Source organism: Aegilops tauschii, chromosome 4 (assembly GCF_002575655.3).
Source record: "Aegilops tauschii subsp. strangulata cultivar AL8/78 chromosome 4, Aet v6.0, whole genome shotgun sequence".
In the NCBI taxonomy this organism is placed as follows: domain Eukaryota; kingdom Viridiplantae; phylum Streptophyta; class Magnoliopsida; order Poales; family Poaceae; genus Aegilops; species Aegilops tauschii.
Window position 1 is genome coordinate 264611625 of NC_053038.3, and position 6000 is coordinate 264617624.

Sequence of the window (6000 nt, forward strand, 5' to 3'; positions counted from 1 at the left end):
TCATATGGATGACCGTTTCTGTTTTCTGTCTCATAGCAAACAGTTCTTATGGGTCAACTGTATGCCACGTATCGCACACACAATTCTAATCTGAATCGTGCTTGATGTCACCGCCATCGCACACAGTTCATATTATTGGCGATGATTTTATTATAACACCATTTGCAATTATCGCATCGCACACAGTTTCGTCGAAGGGTCTCTGGTCCATGTGTCGCGATTGGACCATCCTGCAGTAGTGTTAATTGACTATCCGCCATCAAACATGGCTACCTTCGATACGACCAAAAATGTTGCATACATGCATATTTGTGAGATGTTTTCTTATAATAATTATGCAATAATTTATTTATGTTATTCAGAACAAAAATACTTCACCTATCTTTATTTCATGCCTAAATGCAGAATTGTTGAACACTTGTATGAACTACGTGTGAAGACAAGGAAAAGGAAATTATTAGCTGTTGTTCAAGAAGTCGTCTCACGTCAAAGGAAATGACTTTGTGTTGTTCAGTAAGTCCCCTCATGTCACTTTTGTCCCAAGAGAAGATAGAGTCCAAGTCCCCCATGTTTTGGACTCAGAATCAGACTGCATAGACATAGCTGACTCAAACACCGAGCTCTTTCATCTGGACTCCGAATTGGATGGTTCTTTTTTGTTGGAAAGTTATTTTGTGCACTTTACAAACCAATTGGATTCACCTTCAAATTCATCCAGAGCATTGAGATATTGATGAAACAATCTAACGCTACAGCAGGATCCGAGTCAAACTACATGTCCAAAGGTGTTGCATCACCTCCACTTGGGCCCATGAGCCTTGTACTAGCTAGGGGTAGTTTTAGGCTGCCTTGGGACATCTCCCACCTCCTTGGCTGCCACCCCTTGATCCTATATAAGTAGATCAATCTAGTAGCTTTTTCCTTGGGTTTTGTTTAGATTAAAGTTCACCATGCAACTCGCGTACTTTGATTGTGTTCAACGACCAGACGAAAACGTCAGAGAACCCCACTTGATTAATAAAGCTTTCCTCTTATATTCGCAATATCCAGATTGCAGTTTCGGTTTCTTGCTTGTTCTTCATTCGCTCGCAAGAAATAGACCCTTTTGGTCAGGTTGGTCGTGCTCCGGCGTGGTCAATAACCCTCGGAAGTTGGTTTAGCGATTGCTAAGGCGCGACGTCTCACATGTTCGTAGTCAGATCGTCAAAGTCGACTCCCACAGAAAACATCGGGACACCTTCACCTCTATCAAGTGGTATTAGTTTTTAGGTTGCTCGGTGAGAATTTGCAGTTATCCCTAGATTAGATTTATTTTCTTACCAACTATCCAAGAAAAAGCCATAAAAAAGTTAGATCTATTCATCCCTTGTCCAATCCAGCCTGAGCCTTTGCAATTTTCTTTTCATTGCTTGCATAGTTGAATTATCGGTTGCATCGTCGTGTCAAGTCGCTAGTCTTAGTGTCTAGTTCCTTTAGAGTTTTGAGTTCTATTCACATTAGTCACGCGGCCGCTGCATCATTATCCCTGTTGGGGAACGTAGTAATAATTCAAAAAAATTCCTACGTGTCACCAAGATCAATCTAGGAGAAGCTAGCAATGAGAGAGAGGGAGTGCATCTTCATACCCTTGAAGATCGCTAAGCGGAAGCATTACAAGAACGCGGTTGATGGAGTCGTACTCGCGGCGATTCAAATCGCGGAAGATCCGATCCAAGCATCGAACGGATGGCGCCTCCGTGTTCAACACACGTATAGCCCGGGGACGTCTTCTCCTTCTTCATCCAGCAAGGTGAGAGGAGAAGTTGAGGGAGAACTCCGGCAGCCCTATGGCGTGGTGGTGGAGCTCGTGGTTCTCCGGCAGAGCTTCGCTACGCTCAACGGAGGAGGAGGAGTTGGAGGGGGAGGGTTGCGCTAGGGGCAAGGGGTGCAGCTCCCATGCACCTCCCCACTATATATAAGGGTGGAGGGGGCTGGTTTCTTGCCCTCCAAGTCCATTGGGGCATTGGCAAAGGTGGGAGGAAAGAAATCCCATCATTTCCCTTCCCCACCGATTGTTATCCCCCTTTTTAGGGATCTTGATCTTATCCCTTCGGGATATGATCTTATTCCTTCTAAGGGGGGATCTTGGTGCACCTTGACCAGGGGTGTGGGGCCTTTCCCCCACTACCCACGTTCATGTGGGTCCCCCATGCAGATGGACCCCACTCCAGAACCTTCTAGAACCTTCCTAGTAGAATACTGAAAAATCCCGAACATTTCCGATGGCTAAAATAGGACTTCCCATATATAAATCTTTACCCCCGGACCATTCTAGAACTCCTCGTGATGTCCGGGATCTCATCCGAGACTTCGAAGAACTTTCGGTAACCACATACAATTCCCATTACAACTGTAGCGTCACCGAACCTTAAGTGTGCAGACCCTATGAGTTCGGGAACCATGCAAACATGACCGAGATGCCTCTCCGATCAATAACCAATAGCGGGATCTGGATACCCATATTGGCTCCCACATGTTCCACAATGATCTCATCGGATGAACCACGATGTCGAGGATTCAATCAATCCCGTATACAATTCCCTTTGTCCATCGGTATGTTACTTGCCCGAGATTCGATCATCGGTATCCCTATACCTTGTTCAATCTTGTTACCGGCAAGTCTCTTTACTCATTCCGTAACGCATGATCCTGTGGCTAACTCCTTAGTCACATTGAGCTCATTATGATGATGCATTACCGAGTGGGCCCAGAGATACCTTTCCATCATACGGAGTGACAAATCCCAGTCTCGATTCATGCCAACCCAACAGATACTTTCGGAGATACCTGTAGTGCACCTTTATAGTCACCCAGTTACGTTGTGACGTTTGATACACTCAAAGCATTCCTACGATATCCGGGAGTTGCACAATCTCATGGTCTAAGGAAATGATACTTGACATTAGAAAAGCTGTAGCAAACGTACTACACGATCTTGTGCTTTGCTTAGGATTGGGTCTTGTCCATCACATCATTCTCCTAATGATGTGATCCCGTTATCAATGACATCCAATGTCCATGGTCAGGAAACCATAACCATCTATTGATCAATGAGCTAATCAAACAGAGGCTCACTAGGGACATGTTGTGGTTTATGTATTCACATATGTATTACGGTTTGCGGTTAATACAATTATAGCATGAACAATAGACAATTATCATGACCAAGGAAATATAATAATAAGCATTTTTATTGCCTCTAGGGCATATTTCCAACAGTCTCCCACTTGCACTAGAGTCAATAATCTAGTTACATTGTGATGAATCGAACACCCATAGAGTTCTGGTGCTGATCATGTTTTGCTCGTGGAAGAGGTTTAGTCAACGGATCTGCGACATTCAGATCCGTATGTACTTTACAAATATCTATGTCTCCATCTTGAATGTATTCATGAATGGAGTTGAAGCGGCGCTTGATGCGCTTGGTCTTCTTGTGAAACCTGGGCTCCTTAGCAATGGCAATAGCTCTAGTGTTGCTACAGAAGAGAGTCATCAGGCCCGACGCATTAGGAATCACTCCTAGGTCGGTGATAAACTCCTTCATCCAGACTCCTTCCTGCGCTGCTTCCGAAGCAGCTATGTACTCCGCTTCACATGTAGATCCCGCCACGACGCTTTGCTTGCAACTGCACCAGCTGACTGCCCCACCATTCAAAATATACACGTATCCGGTTTGTGACTTGGAGTTATCCAGATCTGTGTCAAAGCTAGCATCGACGTAACCCTTTACGACAAGCTCTTCGGCACCTCCATAAACGAGAAACATATCCTTAGTCCTTTTCAGGTACTTCAGGATATTCTTGACTGCTGTCCAGTGTTCCATACTGGGATCACTTTGGTACCTCCCTACCAAACTTATGGCAAGGTTCACATCAGGTCTGGTACACAGCATGGCATACATAATAGAGCCTATGGCAGATGCATAGGGGATGACACTCATCTTTTCTCTTTCTTCTGCTGAGGTCAGGCGTTGAGCTACGCTCAATCTCACACCTTGCAATACAGGCAAGAACCCCTTCTTGGACTGATCCATAACTTCTTCAATATCTTGTCAAGGTATGTGCTTTGCGGAAGACCAATGAGGCGTCTCGATCTATCTCTATAGATCTTGATGCCTAATATGTAAGCAGCTTCTCCAAGGCCCTTCACTGAAAAACACTTATTCAAGTAGGCCTTCATGCTTTCCAAAAGTTCTATATCATTTCCCATCAACAGTATGTCATCCACATATAATATGATAAATGCTACAGAGCTCCCACTCACTTTCTTGTAAATACAGGCTTCTCCATAAATCTGTATGAACCCAAACGCTTTGATCATTTCATCAAAGCGAATGTTCCAACTTCGAGATGCTTGCACCAGCCCATAGATGGAGCGCTGGAGCTTGCATACCTTGTTAGCATTCTTAGGATCGACAAAACCTTCCGACTGCATCATATACAATTCTTCCTTAAGGAAACCGTTAAGGAATGCCGTTTTGACGTCCATTTGCCATATCTCATAATTATAGAATGCGGCAATTGCTAACATGATTCAGACGGACTTCAGCTTCGCTACAGGTGAGAAGGTCTCATCGTAGTCAACTCCATGAACTTGTCGATAACCCTTAGAAACAAGCCAAGCCTTATAGACGGTCACATTACCATCCGCGCCAGTCTTCTTCTTAAAGATCCACTTATTCTCTATGGCTTGCCGATCATCGGGCAAGTCCGTCAAAGTCCATACTTTGTTTTCATACATGGATCCTATCTCGGATTTCATGGCTTCAAGCCATTTGTTGGAATCTGGGCCCGCCATCGCTTCTTCATAGTTCGAAGGTTCACCGTTGTCTAACAACATGATTTCCAGGATAGGGTTGCCGTACCACTCTGGTGCGGAACGTGTCCTCGTGGACCTACGAAGTTCAGTAGCAACTTGACCCGAAGTTTCATGATCATCATCATTAACTTCCTCTCTAGTCGATGCAGGCACCACAGACATCTTCCTGAGCTGCGCTACTCTCCTGTTCAAGAGGGGCTACCTCATCAAGTTCTACTTTCCTCCCACTTACTTCTTTCGAGATAAACTCTTTCTGCAGAAAGGATCCATTCTTAGCAACAAAGATCTTGCCTTCGGATCTGAAGTAGAAGGTATACCCAATAGTTTACTTAGGGTATCCTATGAAGACGCATTTTTTTGATTTGGGTTCGAGCTTTTCAGGTTGAAGTTTCTTGACATAAGGTTCGCATCCCCAAACTTTCAGAAAGGACTGCTTAGGTTTCTTCTCAAACCATAATTCATGCGGTGTCATCTCAACGGATTTAGACGGTGCCCTATTTAAAGTGAATGCGGCAGTCTCTAAAGCATAACCCCAAAATGATAGCGGTAGATCGGTAAGAGACATCATAGATCGCACCATATCCAATAGAGTGCGATTACGACGTTCAGACACACCATTACGCTTAGGTGTTCCAGGCGGCATGAGTTGTGAAACAATTCCACATTTCCTTAAGTGCGTGCCAAACTCGTGACTCAAATATTCTCCTCCATGATCTGATTGTAAGAACTTTATTTTCCTGTCACGTTGATTCTCTACCTCACTCTGAAATTCCTTGAACTTTTCAAAGGTCTCAAACTTGTGTTTCATTAAGTAGACATACCCATATCTACTTAAGTCATCAGTGAGGGTGAGAACATAACGATAGCCACCGCGAGCCTCAACGCTCATTGGACCGCATACAATAGTATGTATTATTTCCAACAAGTTGGTTGCTCGCTCCATTGTTTCGGAGAACAAAGTCTTGGTCATTTTGCCCATGAGGCATGGTTCTCACGTGTCAAATGATTCATAATCAAGAGACTCCAAAGGTCCATCTGCGTGGAGTTTCTTCATGCATTTGACACCAATATGACCAAGGCAGCAGTGCCACTAGTATGTGGGACTATCATTATCAACCTTACATCTTTTGGCATTCACACTAT